We start from the raw sequence: 26,823 nt of genomic DNA, 5'->3' as shown, positions 1-26,823 counted from the left end.
GAGATTTAAGCCTGTGGAAACAATATCTGCCAACTAAGGTCTTTTCCTCTTTTCCAGGATGTCAACGTTATATAAGTAATTCCAACATTATTGGTGTACATAGTTAAGAATTTTTTAAAAAATATAGCCTTCACATTTCTAATTATATCTCTAATATATCATGGAGTAATTTTGTCACCCTATTACTCTTCCATCTTCTAATCCATCATTGTATTTTCCCTTAAATTTGTTTACATTACCGCCATAAACTGGATTATTTTATTGATCAGTAGTAGTCTATAAAATGAGAGGATATCTGTATTCTTTCCTATAAAAAAAGATGCCTTAATGGTTAATTGACACAATTCTCCTAAGGAAAAATTTAAATTTTACTTACAAAGAAACTACGTTACTCCGAGGTTTACTATATTTTAAAACTTTTTGAGAAAATATTCATTAAAAAAAAATTTCTTAAAGGGAATGGCCACGTTAGGAAATAAGTAATGATGGCAGAAGAATGCAGATAATAAAAATTCATGATTTGGTCAAAGAGTGATTCAAGTAATTGAATACATATAAAGGAGGAAAGGGAAAGTCAATTAGATGATTGAGTTACTTAATTGCCAACCTTCTTGAATGAAAGTGACATCAAAGCGTCTGAATAAAAATTTACATTGATTAGGTGCAAATAATTTGACTGTTTCTCCAAGTTTTGGGTTTCTGATGGAGAAAAGAGAAAAGATTTATAGAAGCTGAGAAAGTGGTAGAAGAGACGGTTGGAGGCCTGCTTCAAGACTAGCAAGGCGGCCCCTTTTTAAGAGCTTCATTGCTTAATTAAATCTAAGTGCCAGGATAGAAGAAGTTCATCTATCAGTGATTCTGAATTAAAGCATAATGTAGGGGAAAGAACTTTAAGAAGTTTTGTAGCTGGTGGTTTGCTTAAAGTCATGGACAGGAAAAAGAGACAAGATATTTCAACTCCTGAGAGCTCTGTCTTGAAAGCAAAGGCATACCAGGAATGGAAGGGAATCTAACATTTACTTAGGAAGCCATTCACCAACAGTTTAGTGAGGCAAAGCTCTATATGCAGGTGTTTACATTTGTTTAACTTGACACTGTGGCTTGCCTTAAATACATTAATAATATGCCTGGTGCAGTAGAGAGCATGTGGGATCACGACCAAATGACTACATAGAAATTAGAATTGTGCGCCTTATCAGTAGTAAGTTCTTTATAACTGGCATAAAATGATAACCTTTATATGTACTTTTATTGTAATATTATTGAGTTAAACCATAGGTAGGGGAAACATTAGCTTGGGTGGAGACTCGTCTTATAGTCTCACCTATTCATGCTGGAAAAGGATGGGGCAAGGGAAAGCAATTTACATTTTTTGAATGCCTACTGCATGCCAGGAATGGGACTAGACACTTGATTACTCAATTCTGGGGGAAGTTTGTGAGATGGTTAATCTCATACCCATTTTATAGGGAAAGAAACTGAGCCTCAGAGAGGTAATCTGTTCAAGTGTTGATGATGATGGGTTATACAGTTTGAGAATCAAACATAGATCTGCATGTCTTTAAAGGTCATGCTCTTTCTTTTCTACCAACTTCCTGATAAAATCATGAGGAAAAAACCGTTCTTCGGTCATTAAAAGAAAAATCTAGTAAAAAAATCTAGTAAACGACAGGTAATAACACTCATGAGGGTGGGTGTTCAATTCCTCTAGCATTTTTTTCATGGCTGTTTCAGGGGCTGATATTCTCACCCCCTCTGCTCTCCTGCAATTCCTAAATATATGATAGTCATTTCAACATCGGTTTAAATTTGAGTTGGTGTACTAACTCTTCCAGCAAGATTTTCATGTTCACTATTATTTCTACTGGTAATAATTTTGAAAAGCTAAAACGTGTTAAAAGGTGCCTAGTAAAAAGCATACTGTGTGCCTGTTGTATGCATCAGTTCATTTGAATCTCATGATAACTTTTGAGGTGATTTACAACTGTCATTGTATCTTACAGATGTTGAAATCAAGGCTTGGGAGATTGCCTACATTCAGACAGTTAGTGAGCGGAGGAGCTTGGTTTTCTAATGCCAGAGCCCTTCTTCCTGGGCACTATGCTGCACTGTTAGATGCCTAGAGGTGATGAGTATCTCTTGTTAGTATGACCACTGATGTAAAGTTCATGAAATGTGCAAAACATACTAGGGACGAGAACATTCTTAGAGCTCTTGATAATATTAACCTAATGTTGACCCTCGAGTGGTCACACAATGTAAATTCACACACACACACACAGACACACACATCACAATATTTAAGGAAAGGACAGATGAGCCAAGTGATGTCTAGGACCAATTCTGTGAAATGATTTTCAGAATTGATTGAATGTAAAGTATTCAATATTATATTTAAATATTTCCATTTCCACAGGAAGTATATGTTTTTGAAACCATATCCTAAATCTACATCTTATTTCTGTTTCAGTGAACAAAAGAATACCCTCCATGAACAGCAACTGCATAAAATTTATGGGTAAGAGAATATAATTTCTGGTTGACTTGCTTAGAACGACACCATGGTTATGAGGGGAGCATTTCTGAATTCAAATTTCTGCATGATCTCTGAATTCTCTCACCAAAGTCTGGCTTTGGATATCCAGCCATACTCTAGGAAGATACTCAGACACATTTTTTTGTTGTGGTGGTTTTTAACAGAACATCTGGTATTTATTGGCAGAATGCATTAGTGACGATGTCCTGTAAAATTTAAGCCAAAACTTGATGGAGTATGAGTTTGTTTTGTTTTATGTCATTTTCTCTGTGTGAAATCCAGAGTCCAAATATTGCTTCCTACCTACAATGGCATCTGAAAACATACTAATCACAGTCATTGGATTTTAGAGATTTCAACCAAAGATTAGCAGAGCATTAAGATGAAATAGCAGATGAATAATTTAGAATGATAACAGACTCTAATGTTAAATATAACTCTAATGTTAAATATATAGGAAAAGCGACTTCACAAAAATACACTTTTTCTCTTTTAGTTTTCAATATAGTTGGAAAGAGACATATCTTAATTCCATTTCTCAAAGCGCAAGTATATTCCCTCCTGAACCAATCTTTCCTCAGCAGGCTGATTTAGATAAGAAAATGAAAAGGAGATAACTGAATGGATCCTCCAACCTTGCAATTCGGGAATTGGGGCTGGGCGCCCCTTGGGGTGGCAGAGCAATTCTGAGGCTGTTGAAGCTCTCTGAACAGCTGTTTGGTAGTAGTCTCAACAGAGCCCGTTAGCACAGCTCCTGGTCAGGGCCAAGTTAACTGCATCCTTTTACTGTCACCACCACACTCCCTCTTATCATGTCCCTCCGTTATCACTTGCTCGCCTCCCCAGCTTGCTCTGTTAGTATTTCTACTCTCCTAGGAGGAAAGAATTCTCTCTTCTCTCCCCCACCCCCCCAACTAATTATCTCTCACCTCTCCCACTTTTCCTCTCTATCCAAGACTGCTGCCTCTTTTCCTTTCTTCCTTCTCCCATGGCTTTTTCTCCCAAACCAAATATGTGGGTTCTTTCTTTCCCTCTGTCAAGCACTACTCTTCACTAGTTTCCATACTTTTGATGGAGGGAACTCCTTGAATATCTTAAATCATCAGACTAGAGGTGTATTCTCTTCCTTTGGGAGGGAGGCAGTAAACAGAATTGGTTAAGAACACAGGCTTTGAAATTAGACTAGAACTTGACTTACAGCTCAGTTCTGACATGCTGTTGAAAGCAGCGCACATTACTTACTCTCCCTTAGCTCCCATTTCCACCTCCATTAAATGGGGATGATAGTATCTTCCTAAAGTTAAGTATAGGGATTAAAGAAACCATTGTTATAAATGCACTTTACCCAGTAATTGGAACAGAACCAGCAGGCAATAAAGAACAGCTCCTGTTATTCATACACCATAACTGTTGATCAGATAGGACTGGTATCAAGTCTTTGGCTTAGCTAAATTCTCTGTCTTCCCTCTTTGCCCATCCAGGGATGCCTGTTCACCTACAGGTACCTCATTCATTTATTCACTGTTCATTCAGGAACCTACCTAGAGGATATGTTATGTCCTATCCTCAGGTACTTTTTTTTAATATAAATTTTATTTATTTATTTATTTATTTTTGGCTGCGTTGGGTCTTCGTTGCTGTGCGCGGGCTTTCTCTAGTTGCAGCAAGCAGGGGCTACTCTTCATTGCAGTACGTGGGCTCTTCATTGCGGTGGCTTCTCTTGTTACAGAGCATGGGCTCTAGGCACACAGACTTCAGTAGTTGTGGAACACAGGCTTAGCAGTTGTGGCTCGCGGGCTCTAGAGCCCAGGCTCAGTAGTTGTGGCACATGGGCTTAGTTGCTCTGCGGCATGTGGGATCTTCCCAGACCAGGGCTCGAACCCGTATCCCCTGCACTGGCAGGTGGATTCTTAACCACTGTGCCACCAGGGAAGTCCCTCCCCTGGTACTTTTTATCACTCTGCCATAGTCACAAAAATTAATCCAACAAACAATCTAATTAATAATTAATTTAATAATTTAATTAATAAGTAATAATTTATTTAATAATTTAATTAGTTGATAAACTTCCAGGCATTATTCCTTCTAGACAGTTTAATGATCTAGAGGTGGGGGAAGGGAAAGAGGAAATGAGGAAGAGATAAGGAAGGATGGTAGGGAGTCCCTTTAACTTCTAAAGGGTCTTCTGTTCCCAAAGAGTAGATTTCCTGGTAATGGACCAGCTGTGTGGGCAGGAGTTGTGAACTGATGAAATTACAACAGCCATAAAACACTGATTTTTCTACTTGCACTGTTTAGGTCAAAAGAGAAAGCACAGGTTCACACCTCATCAGAGAAGAATGAAGATTTGAAATCAGAAGCTGCAAGCTAATGGACTTCAAGGTGAATCACACTCATAGACATATGTGGTTTAACTCACCCAGTGTTTTAGTTTTGGTTTTTATTTCTTTCTTTTCTTTCTTTTTTTTTTTTTATAAATTTATTTATTTATTTTTGGCTGCGTTGGGTCTTCGTTGCTGTGCGCGGGCTTTCTTTTTAGGTGCGGCGAGCGGGGGCTACTCTTCGTTGTGGTGCGCAGGCCTCGCATTACGGTGGCTTCTCTTGTTGCGGAGCACGGGCTCTAGGCGTGCGGGCTTCAGTAGTTGTGGCACATGGGCTCAGTAGTTGTGGCTCATGGGCTCTAAAGTACAAGCTCAGTAGTTGTGATGCACTGGCTTAGTTGCTTCACGGCATGTGGGATCTTCCCGGACCAGGGCTCGAACCCATGTCCCCTGCATTGGCGGACGGATTCCCAACCACTGCCACCAGGGAAGCCCAGGTTTTTATTTCTTTCTTGAATTAATTAGAAATCAATAGATTTCACATACAGATTCAGATGTCTAGTGTCACTTGAAAGATCAGATGATTTCATAACACTGGGCTGGGGAGCAGCAACTTCTACGGGGCACACACCCTCCAGTTTGCCACAGTTGTCCTCTGGCTGATTTATTTTATTTGCTTAAATCCTGTAGCATTTGAGGTTTGGATCCCAGGCTTAAGGACTAGTTTTCAGATGACGTTTCCAACACATTCATTTTTGATCTGCTTCCAATTCACCTCTTTTATCTGTGGGCACCTATACCTTATTCTCAGGGTGGGTACTCAAGAGATCAGACTAGTGGGCAGCTGGCTTCCAACCACCAGGAACCAACCAACTAGAAAGAACAGAAGTCCCCACAGTGCAACCTGCAGGATCTCATGCTGGGCCAGTTTCACCCCTTTTGTTTCTAAACCTTGGGAAAGTTGGGGGAGGGGCTTCGGCAGCCAAGGTGAAGGAGGGTACTCCAGTATGGAAATGCTTCACCATTTAAACAAGTAGGACTGCTGTGCTGGTGCCCGCCCATGAAGGATCAGCCCTGCCTATATCTGAGGCAAAGTGTACAGTGTCTTTGCCCTTGAACACACCCTCCACAAGTCTAACTCTGTGCATTAGATGTGTATGTTGTGTGTGTTTGTGTGTATGTCAGGTTTGCTTACTAGATTTAAGCTTGACAAAGGTAGTATAGAGCCTTGCACAATGTAGACAGGTCATAAACGTATTTTAAGTGGAGTAGATTGAATTATTTATTTATTCCAGGGTCTCTGTAATGTTCATTGCCATGTGATAAATGAAACCATGTTTGGTTTCCTTGTGCATATTTGATTTTCATACACCTATATTTCATATCAAGAAGAAAACCAATCGACACTGCCATATAGAAACATCTCTGAACCACACATAAAATATCTTTAAAAAAAAACATTTAACCTTTGAAATTGAAGTATAAACAGGAGAAGAATTCATAGATTTTCTAATTGTCTTATCCTGCTGTGGACACTAGCAGACATTCTGTCTATAGCTATGACTGTGAATGCACACAATAATTAATGCAGAGCCTAGGAAAATTAGTTTAGAAGTATAAGGTCATTTTCAGATCACTAGATATTGATAGTACTTTTAATTTCATCCTCTACTAAATTTTAAGCTTGGAAAATTTTAATACAGATAGAAATAATAAGAAGAAATAATTGCTAGAGGAAATATTTCTATTAAAATGGTGGATTAAGGAGAAGGTAAAATTTTCCTGGCTGAATACAAATTTTCCATATAATTATACAAAGATCTTAAAATAATCATAAAAGATTCTTCCAATAAAAGCTATTAAATGACTGTGTAGTTGATATAGAAGATTTGGCTCAAATATTCCATGTGTAGTAGTGCAAAATACTTTCTAATGGAAACTTTTCAAGGAGCCGTATTGAGTCAAGAAATTTCTTTCTGTTTAGACAATACTGTGAATAGTAATTGATGCTTAGCAGGGTTTAAGAGACTATTTCTCTTTGAAACAATGGATTTTCTTCTAACCCCATTGCCTTTCGTTAAAAAGATGTCTTTGGAGATATTGGTAAGACACACACAATTACTGAATTGACTTTATTCAATGAATCTGCTGTGTTATTTTACTCCAAAAAAAAAAAAAATTCACATGCGTTCTGAAATTTGATGACTTAAAAGTTAATTTTAAGAGAAGATGCAAGTAACTGAAGCAAAAAATAGTTTCTTTCAATGCTCAGAAGATTTCGTCTCTAACCATACACACTCATCTTACCATAATGTGAATAGGATTCTTGTATTTGTTCTTTTCAAGTGATCTATAATTTCAAAGTCTGGATTACACAAAAATGGATATTTAATTTGTCTTAAAAACAACTATATAGTGGCACAAAAGTGTTACAAAAAAATCCTAACCAAATTAGAATTATGTCAGTGAAGGGAAAGTTTGGTGCCCTGGCAGCAGTAGCCTGATTTGGTTGCCTCTACTCCTCAACCTCTCCAGAATGCTGGGCTGAGTCCAGGCTCTTCAGACGGCAGAGTTGATTTTGGGTTGCTTAGCGAAGAGCTGTCAGCACCGAAATGATAGTAGCAAAGCTGAAACCAGAGGCTATCCACGGTCAGTCAGATGTTGTCACACAGCAGGGGATACTGGAGTCCATCAGACTGAGAGTCTGGAGGGATGGGTGAGTTCAGAATCTGTGGGTTCTGTCATGGGAGCATTTCCTTTGAAGACTTCAGGACTAGCCACTGAGGTCATGGCTTTGGCCAGTCCTAAAGGTAGAGTACTTAGAAATTGGGACATGACAAACAGCACCAGAAATGTGGGGTTTTCTCTTCAGTGGAAGATAAAATGTTCGCCTTATTTCTCCATACTTTGCAAGCTGATTGGTCACAAATTCTCATGAGAATTTCATGACTATGCCCAGTCATGTATGGTCATTTTACTCTGCTTTACTAAGATTTCTGGGTTAGGCTGACACTTCACTTGAGTTCTTCGAAATTTTAAAGGGTCTTTGTAATAATATGGTGAGTCTTCAATAGGTCTCCTTAAGCCTCGTGGTATATTGTGTTATTGTCCAAGTGTCATTTCGGCTGAAAAGTTATTGTCTATGTCAAAAGACTAAATCCTAAAGATGCAATTTAAGCAACGCATGGAGTTGCCAACATGCAAATCAGGCTGGTTTTTCAAGAAGGTCAGTTGTTTTGGATGAATGAAAGATTTTTACTCTTTGGACTCTGAGTATAATATTGGTAGATGCAACATGGGACTCAGTCAGTCCTGGCAACTTTTCTTGGATTGGTTACTTGGGCTTTGAATCTTGGGTTTCTCCATTTGGAAATAATTCCTATCTTACAGGCTTGTTGTAAGAAATAATAATAAGCTGGATACATATGAAGAAACTTTATATACAATAATACACTATACAAATGTCAAGTAAAAAAAAATACTTTGCCTATAGGTAAAATCAGGAGTCAATGGGTACCAGAGTTGTTGGTAATAATATTTCATGCCCTCTAAGAAAATTAATTTTCTTTTTACATTTCTATTCTGAACAATTGAAACATCTAACTATATGAAACATACATTACTGAACACAAGTTCCTGTGCCTGAGTCACAGCGAGGCCAACAGCGGAGTTTGGAGCAGAGAAAGGTTTATTGCAGAGCCATGCAAGGAGACACGCGGCTCATGCCCAAAAAACCCCAAACTCCTCAAAGGGTTTCAGCAAAGCACTTTTAAAGGCAAGGTGAGGGAGGGGAGTGGTTAGTTGTTGCAAACTTCCTGGTGTCCGAATCCTTTGTTCTTGCAGCTGTCCTTGTAGGTCAGGTCATGATGTTCCTGTAAACCTCCAATAAAACAAATGCTATTCTCTGTTCTGCAACTTTATATCTCTATATGAATGGACTGTTAAAGGTCAGAGCCCTGAGAATAGGCTACCTTGTGTATTTCAGGCTATAGGCAACATTCTTTTACAAAAGGTGCAGAGCCAGCATGACTAAGCACAAGCAATAGAACAGATCTAATATGGAGTCAGATTTGTTCTTCCCCATTACACATACACTTACTTTCCGAAGATTTCAAACTAGAAACAGGGAGGTGGATATATTTACTGTATAAGTAATTTATCCCCTGGTTCTTCTCATACATCTATGTCCATTACTTCTCTATTTCTTTCCTTGGGTTCTTTTTCTCTCTTTTTATTTTTTCTGTTTCTCTTTGTTCTCTAGCTTTTTCTCATCACAATTTTGTCATATACCATGGACTTAATGACCACTTAACAAATATTCCTCAATCTGCATTTTTAGCTCAGAAATCTCTCCTGAACTGCAGAGTAGTGTACACCTAGGTATTCACAGATACCTGAGCTCCCAAGCCCCTAAACTTGTTCCTTTTTCTGTATTCCATTCCTTAGTCATGCTCCATTTAAATTTATTCTCCACTGGAGTTAGGGTTATCTTTCTTAAATGCAAATCTGATCATGTTAAGCCCTTATTTATTAAACCCTTCTATTTTCCATCCCCTTTAGAATTCATATCTGTTTATCTTTCCAAACGCAACTCCTCACAGAATTGACCTGTGGTTTTCCAAATACGTTAGACAGCTTCTTTCCTTCACACTACTGCTCATGCTGTTCTCTCTGTCTGGAATGGCCTTTCTGATCTTGTCTGCTTAGCAAGCTCCTGTTTCACATTCAGACAGTCAAAATGTCTTCTGTAACATCTGTCACAATATCCTCTAAGAAATCTGACCTGCCTGCCAGCTTCTCCAAACAGAATTAATTACTTCTATTATTGTACTTTGTACACTGTATTACAATTATTTGTTTATGTACCCTTCTCTCTTACCAGGCTCTGAGTAATTCACATATGAGGTCCATACCTTATTCTCTTGAGCACATGGCTTACAGCACAGTTTCACACACACATAGATGTTTAAGGTTTGTGGAGAGCAGTTCAATGAAGACTGCAACGTTGTTACACAATTGATCTCTGAACTGGTTTGGATCTATCTGGGCAGTGGGGAAATGTGGATGTGGAGAGGGTATTACTTTTGTCTCTTACTTGTTCATGTCTATTCCTCTGGAATTTATGTACTCTGTTAAGAAGATTCTTTCCTGGGTGGAAAAAAATGAAAGAAGACTGTTTTCAGTAAATATTTTCAGTGGATTTTCTATCATCAGGAAGTAATAAGAAAAATACTCATTGAGTGTAATTTACAGAGAAAAACATCATTCATTCATTGAACACATGTTCTCTGATCACCTACTGTCTGCCCAACACTGTTCTGAGCATTTGAAATATAGCAGTGAATAAGGCAGACGCAGATCTCCACCTTCATAGCAAGCAAGAAGGAAGGAAGGAAGGAAGGAAGGGAAGGAAGGAAGGAACGGAAGGAAGGAAGGAAGGAAGGAAGGAAGGAAGAAAGAAAGAAAGAAAGAAAGAAAGAAAGAAAGAAAGAAAGAAAGAAAGAAAGAAAGAAAGAAAGAAAAGAAGCAAAGAAACTTCATTAACAGAGAAAAGGCACTTATTTTTTCCACAGATCTTATATCATGATTTCTTCCTCCAAAATCCTCCTTCCTTCCTCCCTACTTTCTCACTTTAGAACATTTTACAGGCTTAAAAGAAAAGGCAAATACAAAAACTGAAATGTTCTCAGAAGGGCTAGCTTAAAGTTCATGACAAATTTTGGAAATGGAGTGTTCATATATACTTTGTAGAAAAAGTGAGAAAAGACCGCCATTTTTGGTAAGGTTAATTGGGATGCAAAGGATTGAAAATCAGTGTGTTCCTCACTATGGATTCCACTACCAACCTGTGTTTTTGGTCTAATAAGTTTTAAAAAATATGTTTTGCTAAATTATTGTATCCTTGTTTCCTCAGTCAGAATGAATATATGTGTGTGGTTTGTGTCAAGGCAGCTCTTCAAAGTGCAGTTGGTCTGATACTTATAGTGTTGGCGTGTGTGCTCAGTAATTTTTCACTCGAACGGACAGCATGTAATATTCAGCCATCCCAGGGCAGTAGTAACTCGTACTCTCCACTTTTTGATGATTCTTTCAAAAGATTTGATGAATATGTATATCATATGACAGTAAGAACTATGTCTGCCCATTTTCCATCTTTTCAACTGGTTGTAGTTTAGTTGCCTAAAACCAAAAGTTTACAGTGCATAACCACGTTGGAGAATGGAAACAGAATTTTAATGGATGTCAAACAAGAAAAGCAGCAGACACCTAGAGCAAAGTGCTCTACACTCCCCTTGAGTAATGATAGTTCATTTACATGGGTGGGAGCCAAGTCTGCTTGGCTAGGAGGCAGTTTTTAATGGTGTATGTCAGGGACACAAAATGAAGTTTTCCATGTATCCTCACAGAGGAGTCTTACATTCCTGAAGTAATGATTAATGAAGTTTCTGTGCTAGAATTTTAGTCATATGGATTTTATTTTCTCCTTCGTTTAGTCACAGCTTTTCTCATTTTCCTTTATGGCCAGCTCCTGACTTTGGAAACTCTGCAAACACACTTAGGCAAAAGCACAAGAACAATAGTTCTGGAAAATGTAGGCCAATGTTGCTGAGAACCCTTGCCAGAAACTAATTTTAGTTAAAGAGACTGACTATTTTCAAGCCATTCACTTTCCACCCTTCCTACCAACCCTGGAACATTACAGATGAAAGTGCCTCACGGAGTTTGGAATTTGTGACAAGAGGGTTCTTTAAACCATTTTCATCATTTTATAACAAATTCAAGAGTTATGCTAAGTCAGGGGTTGGTGACCTATGGCATGCACACCAAAAGTGGATTGAGAATAAGGGACAACATTTTGGATACATTCTTCCTTTCTGACGAACACTCCTTTCCTTCCTCCAGATAGAACTTAGCTCCAGGAGGGCTGCACACCCACCAAAACCCTCACCCAGTTTCTTTCTTTTTTTAGGTTGGCTTCTAGTTGCTAAGGTGTTAACTGCTAGACTAAATGAGTGAATTAAGGGCAACCCCTCCCAAACCATTTGCATTTAAAAGGAGATAGTAGGAGATTGGAGAGCCAAAGGCAGCTTTAGTCCTGGAAGGAGAAGCCGAGGGTGCTATTTTCAGACCTGGGCAGCTAGGCTTTCTACTTTGCACTCTGCCCCTTGCACTTACAGCCAAGATTATAGGTAGATGGTTACAAATAGGTTTCTTAGGTTCAAACTCCATTTTCATAACTATTTTTTTCTATTCATAGCTTCAACAAAAAGAATCTCAGACATATATTACAAACATCAAATCCTTACTATATTATTCCTCAGGCATCCTATTTTTTATCTGGAAAATTTAAATTCCTGTTAAGATTTCTTTTTATGGTCATCTAATTCTAATTCTTTGGCCAGTGTCACTGCTTTCTTTTGAACTGTCTCCAGGTTATCTTTTTTCCCTTAATTGTGCAGTCAATAACCAAATATATCTCTAGAGTAATAGTCAACATACGGAGAAGTTGGAAAGAAAAATTTCTACAGGTGATATTGTTGTTTTTTTACTGTTTTAAATTTATTCTATTAATTCCAAGCATAAAATTATTGATGAATTTGAAACTATATCTTTTTATATATCCAAATTCATCAAGATTCACAATAACTTTTGAAAGATAAAAAAGCTAGGTTGAAATTATAGCCGTTTCTTGTTCAATTTGCAGCCCCAGTCTAGACCCTTAAAATTTATTCACAACCATGCACAATACATTTTTACTTTATATTTCAATAATTTAATTTAAAATTGTACCATCCAACGTATATCTCTTTAGATAACTCAACCTTTTCCTGATTATTTTTCCAAATTATTTAGATTTTCTTGAATTTTAATCAAATTTTCGAAAGGTTAAGCACCACCTCCTTCCAGGATTTCATGTTTAAAATGGATAAACAGGATCCCTGTTTCATCATCCAAGTTGTGGATAAAATGTGTAAAAGCCTTTGGCTTACCTTCTGGCTTGAAACACATCCAAGCAGTCCTTCTTAATTGGTGTCCTAGATTGTATAAATTAGGAACACTATTTCTTTAACGCTTGACCACTGCCCCCACAGTCTGGGTAATGAACACTGAATTTCCAACCCATTTGCCTAACTCGAACATTTCACATTACCGAGACAGAGCTTGGTAGGCAGAGGACAGATGGATGCCCTAGGCAATGCTATCATAAGACATTAGAAAGTGTTTTTGGGGAGTGAGGTGGCTTGGGCATGGAATGGGAGAAGACAAATTCCTGAAGGGCAAGAACTCTAGTCCATTAAAAGAATTCAGAACAGTCAGTGCATTGGCCATGAAATATTTGAAGAATATATTCAACATTAATTTGTAGAAATTACGTACCCTCTAGGTGTAAGATGGTAATTTATTCTTTATGACAAATATCAGAATTGATTAATTGAGAAATAGAGTGAGACAGAACTTGAGCTTCAGTCAGATGATTGACTCTTGGCCCAACTGCATGGCTTTTTTAGCAGTGAGGAACCGCAAATAGCCCAGTGTCACCACTGGTTAAGAGTGAACTGGACGATAATCCATGTTTATTGAATACTAGGACAGTGTTCTTTCCAATACACCATCACTCACATTATAACTTTCCTAATCACTATTTATCAGTCTAGCAGCTCCTTTCAGTGACAGCCATTTACAGTATAGTTGAAATGTATTTATTTCAATTGCATTTCTTCTGAATGAATTACTGCTTTTGCTATGCTCTGATAGAAGTTTTATGAATAGTAGCTATCAATTTCTGTTAATTTTGTTGCTCAACTTTATTACCTTGATTTCATATTTCGCTTATTTTTATCTGACTTTTCTCAGTGTTTTACTTAAATAAATTTAAAGAGAGCAAAAAAGGTAACCTTCATATACCCCCAAATCAGATAATTATAAATTTTCAGTTGTTTTATTGAAACATTCCAAAACATTTCCAAACTGCAGTTAAAATGCTGAATTCTAGCTTTATCAAATATGCCATTTCCATCAAGAAAGAAAAAGAAAATATGCAGGCGTCTTCCTTTACAGGTTGTCCCCCGCCACCCATTCTGATTTTAAAAAGTTGCCTTTCTAAATCAAGTACTTATTTTTTTTTTTTTTAAAGTATGATGTATTTCTAACTGTAAACCCTCAAATATTGTGTATGTTCTTGACCGGGGAAAATTTTGGAATTTACAGATTGTCAAGGATATTCTAATTCTGCTAATAATTGTCATGGCAAATTATTTGAGGAATTTTCCACAGACTAACTTCTGGCTCTTATTTCTTGGCCACAACCCATGTATTTCCTGCACCGGGCACCATAGGGTATGTTCAGATCACAATACAATCTCTGGCCCTGCACATTTATGTCATTGTACTAAGTTAGCTCAGTGGGCAGTTGAAATATTTATAGAAGCCTTTCCTAAATGTGTATAACTAACAGTAACTTAGCTACACAGGGAAGTGACTGCAAACCTCATAAATCTATTCCACTAAGCCAAAGCAAATGTGTCTCCAACTCAGCTTCCCCTTAGCTAGACCTCAACTCTGTCCACAGTTTCTCCAATACAATGGTGTATGGTAAGTGTTTAACAGCCCGTTCTCCGGGACAAAATGTATGAGTATTTATATGTACATATATTTATTGTAGATTTTACACATATAAAGGATTTATACATAATTTTTAACTACTAATAAGATATACAATACTCCACTGTGAATTCCTAATACAGCAAAATTGATTTTCACAGAAAGTTTCCCTTGATTTTTGCTGAACTCTTGGATTGGTGACCAACCTATGGTTTCCATTCAACTAGGATTTGACAAATGCAATTGCATCTCTTTTCTTATAAAAGGACAGAAGGAAATAAAAATAGAAACAAAAGCCAAAGACAAAAACATTTTAGTTGAAAAGAGTGATAGTCGTTGAAATCTTTATCCTCATTCCCCTGCCCCATTTCCAGGCTAAGAGGCAGTCCCTGTCAGCCGTTTCCTTTCTAGGAATTTTAACGGAAACAGCATGATGTGGAGAAGAGGCCGCCACCTAGGATCCAGTTCTGGTGCTGCCATCTACTCTCTGTGTGATCACAGGCAAGTTCTTTACCTCTCAGTTTCTTCATTTGAAATTTGGGGCAATAATAGCACCCGCATCATAGGGTTTGTATGATTAAATTAGTTAAAATGTAGAATTTGGGGCACTTAATAATGAATTAGGACTAAAAGAGTTAATATATCTTAGCACTTAGTACATGGAAGAGAGAGAGCTACAAAGATGAAAAAAGACATAACCTTTGCATATAAATAAATTTACAACTTGAAAAAGAAAGCATTGCAAACCAATTTAAACTTTGGAAATGTACTTTTAGTATAATACAGGCTGTTCTCTGAGGTCATCACCCCCTTTAACTTACATTCATTGATTCATACATTCATACATTTAGCAAGTATTTATTTAACAGATAATGGATAGAAGATACTGTATGAAGCATAGGATGAATAATTGTACTATAGTCTCAAGAAGCTTGGATTAAAGTAGTCAAAAGTATACACACATATACACACACATCTTTAAAGAAAGATAACATCTGGTAAGCGTATGAGCACATACAAACAATCTATCTGTGAGTTCAGAGATGGGAGAGAGAGTTTCTAACCAGTATGCTCTAGAAAAGGAATAATAGTGGTAGAGGATTTGGCCTGATCCGTTGAAACAGAAGGGAAAAACTGATCATTCAAAGGCTGAATTTGTCACCAGGCTAAAAATGCACAATATTTAGAGGTATTTTCTTTTTGCATTATTTTCCAACATTTAAACATTGGAAATTTTCTCAGAAACGTCTGTGTTTTGGGCTTTTATTGAAAAATTAGAAGATCTGGCAACAATCCTTAACCTCTGTTCCAACATTGCCACTATCATTTGGAAGCAAGTTATCTTGGTCCGTTCAGGCTGCTACTACAAAATACCATAGACTGGAGAGCTTATAAACAACAAGAATTATTTCTCAGTAGCAGAGGCTGCAAAGTCCAATATAGGGCACCAACAGATTCAATGTCTGGTGAGAGCCTGTTCCCCGGTTCACAGGCTGCATCGTCTTACTGTGTCCTCATATGGCAGAAGGGCAGACAGGGGAAGCTAGCTCTCTCATGACTCCCTTAAGGAGTCCCAAATGTGAGGCATTCACTAATCTCACTCATAAGGGCTCCACCTTCATGACCTCATGTAACTCTAATTACCACCCAAATGCCCCACCTCTTAATACCATCACATTGGGGTGTAGCGTTTCAACATATGAATTTTGGGGGGACACAAACATTCAGTCCATAACACCAGTAACAATTACCCCTCCAGAAGGGACATCCACTCTTTCCATGTGGCAGCAGTAGCCACATACTCAAACCTGTGAACTGGATTCCAAACTTGCAGCCGCTGAAGAACAAATGGCACACAGCAATTAAAGACTTCAATTCCAGGTTTACACACTGCTTGGCTGCCAATTACAGTCACTCTTCCACCTGTTTGGCTTTGTTGAGAGGCAAAAAATATGTACTCAGCAATGATACGTAACGTAATTGAACTTGTCAACTCTCTCCACAAGTAGATCAGTGGCATCTTGCATTGTTACAAAAGGCACTGACCACACCTTTCCAGGATGTGTACCATATCAGAGGGCGGATCTAGCCCAAAGTAGTAAAACCACCTCTGAACTGCTCTTTTCCCCACTTACCCCTGTGTTTATAGTCCTGTGTTCCTTTTTCTTTTTTTTAATTGTGGTAAGATTTATCTAACATAACACTTACTATTTTACCCACTTTAGGGCTACAGTTCAGTGGCACCAAGTACTTTCACATTGTTGTACAACCATCATCACTATCCATCTCCAGAACTCCTTTCATCTTGCAAAATGAAAACTCCAAACTAATTAAACATCCTAACCCCTGGCAATCACCATTCTTCTTTCAGTCTCTGTGAATTTGACTACTCTAGGTACCTCATGTAATTGTATGTGGAATCATCCAATTTTTGTCCTTTCGTGACTAGCTTATTTCATTTAGCATAATGTCTTCAAGGTTCAGCCATGTTATAACATGTGTCAGAACTTCCTTCCTCTTTAAGGCTAAATAATAGTCCAATGAAAATGTTAAACCACACTTCGTTTATCCATTCATTCATCAGTGGACACTTGGGTTGTTTCCACTTTTTTGTTATTGTGAATAATGCTGCCATGAACATGGGTATACGAATATCTGAGGTTCTGCTTTCAATTCTTTTGGGTATATACCCAGAAGTGAAATTACCAGAAGTGGTAATTCTGTGTTTAATTTTTTGAGAAAACACCAGACAATTTTCCACAGCAGCTGCACCATTTGACATTCCCACCAGCAACACACAAGGGTTCCAATTTCTCCACCACAGTCATGTGGTCCTTTATCTTTTCTCCCCTCCCTGCAGCAGAAACTCCCTTTTCTGTGGCAAGTTTGAAGTCTACCTTAAAATATGGTGTGATAAAAGAAAAATATTAAAATAAGTGTCAGAGTAAGGTTCAACTTGAAAATTCCACAGGACTAGGAAAAGATCATGTAACACAATGCTTTTGCTAGGCACGTGGAAAGCCCTAATCCCCCTTCTTCCAGGGAGAAGTTTGATCCCTTCTAGCTGGAGAGATTTAATAGGTGTTAAAATGATTGAGACTTGAGCTTAAGGAATTACAGAATTTTAATAGTTAGCATAAAACATCCAACACAGACATACTTAAAAATTCTGTACAACACAGGAGGAGAAAATTGGGAATAAAGAACTAGCTAAAATGAATCCCTTGCGTGGTATTAAAAGGAGGCCTGGGGAACTATTTCCGTGACTATGTTTGCCAGATTGTACAGTAAATATATGAATGGGAATGGTGCTAGATAGAGCTTTTAGATATAGCTTTTTGTTCTTATTCCACTTGCATGTGTAGTTTAGAAACTAGAGGATCTAGATAGCAAGGGACTCAACTTCCATCACTTGCACTTAACAGAGACTCAAAGACGGGCAGAGGAGAAGGAGAGTTTTCTAGTAGAAAAAAGAGAAGTCTTCAGGGTGTAGCAGCCATATTCCTTGCCATGTTCCATGCCAGTTATTTGTTGGGGGTGGGGCTGGTCATCCAATTAAAAAACAAAGAGAGAAACTAGGGAATCTAAATTTAATAGGAGGATGTGACCACTCTTGTAGAAGAAAGGGTTTGGAGGCATCACGATCTGCGCAGCCCAAGAGACTCTGACAATGCAAAAGTGGTCTGCAAAGCTCTACACCAGTTGTCCTCCTATTACTGCAATAGAACCAAGCAACTTGGAGATAAGGGAAGTTGCACTGTATTTGAGGGGTGGGATTAAGGCCAAAAAAAAATTCTTAATCTCAGATAAAGTTGAGTAGGATCAGAGTAGGTGTCTTATTGACTGAGATCCACACAGCAAGCCTCATGCCCTGGCTCACTTATCTCTCTGCTCCAGGAAGAGGAAGAATGATGATATTTAAGACCCTTCTGCTCTAGCATTTTTAGGACGCTTCTTATAGTGCCTGAGTATTAGTTCAGCTTTTATTTATTTTTTTACTGTTGTTATATGTATCGTTCTACTACTTCTGGATTGGGATGGCTCGGTGACGTATCACTGTCTTGCTTACATTTATTTATTCCAGTTAAATCTTTACATATTCTATCAGTTTTTATTTCTATAATAGCTTTTAATACAAGTTCATTTTCCTAAAACACGATTGATTCCTGTATTGTTAAGTTATCTCACCATTTTCATATGTCTTTTGTACTTTTTTAGGAGGCAGCATCTAACTAGTGTAGTTGTAAATTAAAGTACCCTTGCTCAAAAAAAGACAATTCATTTAGTGAGTCCCCATAATGCCTGTTATTTAACCAGAGAAATTAACCTTTGGAACAAAATGTGTTCTTCTCTTCAATCAGCAGGTCTCTTTAGTGTTCCTCCTTCTCAGACATGCTGTGCTTTAAAAGCAGATTAGAACTGACAACAATTAGTCACGTGTCTGAATTTTAGACGGAAAATAAAAATGAGCTCCTGTGCACAGGAAGCCCAAAATTCATCTTTCTTTTGCCTAAGGTTTTCTGTCCTCAATATCAGTTATCAGTTTAATATAATATTGTTGACTTAACAATGATATATTTCAAGCTGAAGGCAGAAATGAATTTTGCATTAATAAATTGTTTGGAGATGGATTCAAAGAGTATTTCATTATATAAGAAGGGTAGCTATAAAACATGTTTGGTGGTCTTTCCATCATTACTACCTGTGGCCCATTTGTGGAGATGACATTTATCAGTGTGACAGGGAATGTTAAGCAAGTGATAGACAGTTATTAGCTGAAGTCCTGATATATTTACACCATGGGAAAATGCACTTGGTATTTTCTTTCTGGCAACTGGTCGGCTGTTCATAATTTTATGGAAAATTGATTAATCACACATTTAACTCAATGCAAGATCTTCTGCACTGTAATAAATTATGGCCATTAATCAATAAGTACAAAGTAATTCCAAGAGTCTGGAGACATGCTGGTTTCTAATAGAAAAACTTGCACTTAGGCCTTTCTGCCAGTGACCACTTCGTCTGAGGTATTTTGCACCTGCCTCAATCCAATTAGATGACATAATTAATGAACCTCAATGCTCTTGATAATTTGTTACACAAAAGAAAGAATGCTTTGGCACATCCATTAAAACCTGATGTATAACACTTTGCAGAAAAGGAAAAAAAATGGATGAACTAAAGCAACAGAGGGGCTTATGCTGGGAATCTTTGTGTTCAAGTGTAAATGTGAGAAGCTGCAGTCTTACTTCATGTTGGGTGAAGATTCAGTTGCATTTGTTAAAATAATCCAACGGGGACTTTTTTTTTCCATTAAAAAAGTGAATTCCACCTGTGTGTAAAATTTCATGCCATCTTGTTTCTTTTATGACAAATTAAATGGTATGATTAGAATAAGTATTCAGGAAGTATTGTTTCAGAGGCAATCTAATAAATGTTTCCTTGGTTAAGTATCAGTTACAGTTTTACATATCACAGTCATTCTGCACCTGTTTTATGCAACTAACAATAGGCCTCTCAACAGATTTTCATGAGAGAAAGCCTGGGAAGATAAAAAGAAAACCAGTTTGCAGCTAATTCTGTCACTAGGAAACGCCAGGAGTAGATTGTGTTTAGAGACTTTGAAAAACAATTAGCTATGGATTATACAACTGAAAGCCCTTTCCTAACTGTACCTGGAAAATACTTTGCCCATTTAATGCCTTCTAAGCTGTCACTGAGCTTGAACTTCAGTCCCAGTGATTAATGAAAAGCTGCAGGGCACAGCTAGGAGCTAAAGTCTCAATTATGAAAAAGCAGTAACTAGTTTAATGTGCTGATGCTTTTATACTTAAAGTGACAGCTATGAAAAATGGCAATATTTCCAATCATGCTTTAATAATTTATCATTCATTTATTGGCATGTCCAATGTGCTTTACTCCCACTGTTCTTTTTCTTCTTCTGGGCTCCTGGTGTTATCACACTGAAGAACACAATGTGATCTGGTTCCTTAAAAAGCAGACCTTCCTTTTTGGAAGCTGGGACCTATCATCATAAAAGTTTTATGTCTGTCTGTCTGTGTATGTCTGTCTGACTCTATCTATCTATCTATCTATCATCTATCAATTATCTATGTAATTTCCAATTAGTGCCAAGATATAGCAATAGAGTTTTTGAAAAGAGCACAGTCCAGTGACTCTTGTCTCTGTGTAGGTCACGAATTGCCACCTTAATTCCTCACAGACACCTTGAATTATATGCCTTTGGTTATAAGAGAAACTAGACAGGGGTGTGTGGAGGAATCAACATAAGTCTCCCTGTGCCAAAGGGAAATCAATCCGTATGTGCAGACAGTGGACCAATAGAAGCCAATTATAGAGCAGTAAATGAGGTTGGGGGAAGACACACCATAGTTTTGTGGGTAGTGCTACCAAGATATCTTGTAAAGTTATTTAGGTTTAATTTTACATTTTTAATTTCAGCAATGAACTGTTTGTTCAACAGCTATAGTCATTCCCTTGGTTTGTTTTATTAGGTTATATTAGACGGTTTATTGTAGTTTGTGCAGGGCTTACCATAGTACCTGGCATAGCACCTGATGAGGGGACAAGAAAACAAATGACGAATGTGAAGACACAAACCTGGGCTGCTTATTTGATTTCCATTAAATTTCTGAAGTATTGTTTGAGTGTCCGCTGGTACACTCAAACATGAATGTACAAAATGAGTGGGACTTCAAGGAACCTGCAAACCACAATTATATTAATAAGCATTTTAAATTGAGATTATAACACATTATAATAAAGTTTTATATAGGATCTACATTGATATTGGATGGCATAATATTTTCCACTCTCCTTAAGTGGAATAAAGGCACAAACAAATATATTTAGTAGTTCTTAAGTTGCAACTGTCTAGGATTTTGCTGAGTTTGGCTTTTTAAAAAATAGATTATTAGTACTTATGAAATACTAATAAATAGTATAGATAATACTTTTATTTTATTTTATTTTTTTTGAGGTAGATTAGATAAATGTTTGATTTTTGAACATTCATTTCAAACAACAAAATTGAAATAACCTAAAATTTTCATGAAAGCTGTGCGGACATTCTAAATCAGTTATGCCATCATTTTGAAAATGGTCAAGATGGGAAGGGGAGGTAGGAAGATGGGATTCCACGTAAAATTCATCCGAAATATTTTTCTAAGAGGATTTGAACAACACACTTAGGATTTCAGGGATGCCCATTCTGCGTATAACGTATCTATCTGCAAACGTGTTACGGCAAGCATCACTTGGCTGACACACCTGCCCACTGTCCTACCTACAGCGAGCTGTCTGAGATGTCATGGGAGTTGCCTCTAACCAGGACCTGACACCCAATGCCCTGACAACGCTGCTTTTTCAAAGCTTGAACTGCGACTCTTCACTTGGCTTCGCAGGCCCAGGGCAACTTGAACACCTGGCAAGACAGTAAGTTGGCAGATTCCTGCCTCTGAAAGATATGCAATTTTTTTTTTTTTTTTCACACACACACACTGTATTTTATTTTTACAAGAGATAAATAGATTGACACCAAGCATTGTACATGGATGACCACAACAAAAGCAACAATGATTGCAATTACCAAACATGAAACACACTCATACTATGTCATAATATTGACATTCAGTCCAGTAATCCTCCACTGTAACAGCTCCTTTACTTTGCAGTGAAAATTGATTTGTATATTCTTTGCCTCTGAGTCCTTGTGGGATTTTTTTTTTTTTTTAATTCAGACAGAAAGTCACAAAAATTATACTCATCCTCATCAGTTCACTCAGTCCCATGTAATTCATTTTTTTTTTCATCTTGATCTTTTGTTAGCACTTTTATGAGTTCATCAGTTTTTCATTAGAGTTCTGAAAATGCTTATTCATTCAGTTCAGCAGTATAGTCAGTTACCAGAAACCTGTACTTGTCAGTCTTTTCCATGAATTTCTTGAAGATGAAACCCTTTTATAGGAACATATTTGCAAAATCATCAGAGTACACCCAGAACTGTCTGTAAATGACAAAAGACTTAAAAATGACCACGGTTAAAGATTTGATGACAGTTCATAATAATGCAGTTGACAAGAAAATTAGTTATTTCTGAGATATACATTTTAAAGTAATAACTAGGATTATTACTTATAACATTATACCAGAACATATAAGATTTTTAGAAATTTCATGTAATGTCTGAAACATTTATATTAACATATTTCCATACATATTTCCATACAAATACAAATATAAGATTTTTAGAAATTTCATGTAATGTCTTAAACATTTATATTAACATGATAATACTTTTAAATTGCCTTAGGTTCATTTGTTGTCTAGAGGTTTTCCTTTCCTTCTTAATTTTTTTCTGTAGTTATAAAATATATTTCCCTATTTTAAAGTAAAAACATTTATACATCATAAGAATATATATAATTTGTCAATAAAACAAGTTGTAGAACTATTTGGGCAGCCTAGGAAGAAAACATAATTTAAAAATATCTTTCTTATAATCTGATAGTGAACAACATGTTTTGTTTTCTTTAACTACCATCATCAGTGGTGCTTGGTAACAGGCCCCCAAGGAGTCAGATCACAAGTTGGTAAAAGAATATACCTACAAGTGAGGTCATAAAACTCAAGTTTCAAGGCAGGTGGCAGTTTTGCTAGTAAAATATTTAAGGAACCACTTGTAACTAAAATGGGCTTAAAGTACTTCTTGTTTGTCCCGGTGGCAGCTCAATTTTGACCCAGATAACAGTGGTGCTGTTCACCAGACCACATGGATCTTGGTTTTTGATGAATTGTTAGGATGCTATTCGAGTACAGTGATAGAAATGGTACACATTGTCATCTCTCTGTGTTTGATCTGCTCCCATAAATAAAGCAGACAGGTGACAACCCATTCACAGGACTGAACTTATCAAAACTGTAAAAGTAAAACTGGAGACTGGGTTTAAAACTCACTTTTAAATTCAGCAGGCTGTCTAATTTTCTTTAGATAAAAGACCCAGATATTTGGGGGCAAGGATATTTAATGCATTATGAAAAAAGTAACGCAACAATATAGTTACAAGGAAAAATGATGTCCCTTTTGGGCGCTTATATTTAGCATTCATTAATCGGTTAATTTTCTTTTTGACATTTTTTCCTCTGTGCAAGCTAAGCCAAGAGACTATGAGCCCATGTTTATCCTATTTACTACTACTCTTGAGTCCGTGTAAATAACTTGTTAGTACGACTGTCTTGACTATTATCCTGTTAGTGTCAGATCAGCTTTTCATACCCAGGCATGCTTCTCTGGATTTTTATTTTTTTATGACATGATTTTCATATGCTATTTAACTTATCTAATAACTTTCTTTTCAAAATGCTTCAAATCACTTTCCAGGATTATTCTTAAGCTTAAAGTTGATCATATTCTTTAGGCCTTTATTATGGTTCAGATCCATTCCTCCAGCAAAATTTGGCTGGGGACTCTGATAGGTCATATTTTCCCACCCTTTTCTCCAAACATCTGTGAATTTACCAGCACACACTGAAATGTACCATGCATGCTGCCTTGTTATTTTCTGTAGACATTGATCCAGGCATCTGTCCACAGACATTTTCTTACTCACATATGTGGGTGCACCCATGCACCACTCACACACATACATACAAACACAACCTACACATACATATAACACGCACACATGCACCACTCACACACATACATACAAACACAACCTACACACACATACAACACACACACACACACCACTCACGCACATACATACAAACACAACCTACACATACATACAACACGCACACATGCACCACTCACACACATACATACATACAACACGCACACACGCACCACTCACACACATACATACAAACACAACCTACACATACATACAACACGCACACACACACCACTCACACACATACATACAAACACAACCTACACATACATGCAACGCACACACACACACACAACCCATGCTCTGTGTTGGATATGAATAGATTTTCATTTATTTAAGGCTATCAGCCTTTGTTTCTCTTTAGTCTCATCTTGTCCCATATAGAACTTAAAAAAAATAGTTATGTTTCTTTAAATAGCTTCATTGCTTCTCCTTTGGAAAAAGGGAAGAAACAGCAGCTTAAACCCAGTTGCTTGGAGCACAGTGATGGAGTTAATATCCCTTAGGTGGCAGAAAACAGCTCTAGGCTCTTTGGATAAGAATGACATGATCCTCCCATGGAATTTTAGGAAGTTTTGGAATTTTCAATTAAACTGCTCCATCTACGGGTAGTTTCCTCAAAGCTATGGGGGCAGCTTGCCCAGATCCTTTTTCCCGCAGATCAGACAAGGTTAAGAAGTGGGAGCAGTGCCAGGAAGGAGCTTGAGCTATTAGGTCCAGCTGTAAGATTTTATCTTCTGTTTCTGTCTTGTGGGGGGTCATTCCACCTATGCTTTGTTTTGATAGATAGTTCCTAACACAGCAGACAGTTTTCCCCTGGGACGATCTAAACAATCATCATAGGCTTCAGTTTTAGAATGTTTTTAACTGACATCTTCTCAACATTTTAGGAGGTCTGTATATGTGAACTTACGGTCTTCTTTTTACAGTAATAATATAATAATAATTATGGTGCTCATGATGATTGCTGACATTTATTACCTATTGTTCCAATATATTTGTATATATTAATTTATTAAATTTGTTCCACAATCCTATGAGTTATTATTATCCCCTTTATATAGAGGGGGAAACTGATGCATAAAATGTTTAAATATCTTGACTGAATCTATACAACTGGCAAATGACAGAGCTGGGATTTGCACATAGGTACTCTTACTCCAGAGTGTTCACTCTTAATTGCTTTGCTATATTTCTAACTAGTATGAATTACTTTCTATTTTATAACATGGGTGAAACATAGGAGAAATGAAGTCATTACAAAGTAGTTGCTATGACAAGGTCTCTAGCAACTGAAAATTTTATACAAAACCCTTTTCTATCATAATCTCTTCTTCCCACACATAGTCCATTTTGCATGGATTCTTTGTCTCTTGATCATAAATGATAAAATGGAGAGAGGAAACTGATCAAGCATTTCTTGATAATGTCTCTCAATATCTGGGAAATGCTGCTCAGCCTCTCTGGAAGCAACCATGTTTTCATTTCTGTACCAGCCATTGGATTCCCCTCACTCTTCTTTACCCTATTTCTACCTCATCAAACATGTATCAAAATTGCAAGTGAACATAATTCTTTGGAAAATAGCTGTTTATACCTCTGCAAAATATTATTTCCTTCAGGGAACCCAATATCTCAAATTTCTGACCAGCTACATACTTAATTTTCAGAAAATTTACCATATGTTTGAGTTTTATCTCTCCATTTTGGGTTCTGGAATAGCATTATTTCCTCCTGCTTTTAGATCTCTGAACCATATGCCAAATCTCCACAACTCCATATACTGCTTTATAGTGTGGTACATACATGTAATAAGCCTTAATTTGTTGATGTTCTTTGAATATTTTATAGAGTTGTTTTATCAGCCAATTTTATATATTCCACTCTTTAAAAATATATCATCTTCACATTTTATCCCATTGTTTTTAGTTTACTATATTTGAGAAATTTAAGACTCTAGCATCTCAGAAAATATTTTAAATGTTTTAAATATAGTAGGTTAAGCTATAAGAAAATAGCTACCTTCATAAGAAATCATACATTTTCTAAAAATTCCATCATAAACATTCATTTGAGAAAAAGGAGTTAGGAGATTGAGGTTTTCAGACCTATAATAAGAAGGCTATATAATTTAAAATAGTAAAATAACTTATATTATTGAAAACTAAAATAATCAATCAGAAAATCATATCTAGAAACTCCAAGTGAATCTTGAAGTACATTTAGACTGGACCAAAGTCAGTGGGTTTACAGACCATTAAAACACAAATTGCTGCATGGCTCACAATATCAATGGAAGACCAAACAAACAAACAAACAAAAAACAAAAAAAAAATCCAGCACTGAGAAGGCACCTCCTACAATAAAACAGATGTTTATCCCTATACTGAAGCAAAAGAGCTTTAAAAACATGCTCTCAGTACTATTTGCTAATTGTCATTATGTTATAATCAATTGTGGTCCATATTGCATTTCTTAATTAATTGATCTAACATTTTAGAAAATGATTGGTGTTGGTTTTTCAGTAGTGTAATAGAGCTGGTCTGTGCTAATTTGCAAGAGCTGATTGCTACACTTTTAGGAAATTTGAGAACCAGTTGATAAATCTAGCCATTATTAAAATGTAAATGATATAAACTTACAAATAAATTGGGTCATAAATACTAAA

The 26,823-nt window shown here is 36.9% G+C and overlaps 1 long non-coding RNA gene across 1 annotated transcript in view; it reads left to right on the top strand.

Moving 5' to 3' along the window:
* The window catches only part of LOC132365191 (uncharacterized), a 201,462-nt gene extending 196,550 nt beyond the window's left edge, over positions 1-4,912 (top strand). The window contains exons 2-3 of the long non-coding RNA XR_009503052.1: positions 2,471-2,518; positions 4,835-4,912. This is a non-coding gene — a long non-coding RNA (uncharacterized LOC132365191). The remainder of the gene's footprint in view (positions 1-2,470; positions 2,519-4,834) is intronic.
* Positions 4,913-26,823: the final 21,911 nt, after the last annotated feature.

Source organism: Balaenoptera ricei, chromosome 4 (genome assembly GCF_028023285.1).
Source record: "Balaenoptera ricei isolate mBalRic1 chromosome 4, mBalRic1.hap2, whole genome shotgun sequence".
Classification (NCBI taxonomy): domain Eukaryota; kingdom Metazoa; phylum Chordata; class Mammalia; order Artiodactyla; family Balaenopteridae; genus Balaenoptera; species Balaenoptera ricei.
This window is presented reverse-complemented; position numbering and strand designations above follow the sequence as displayed.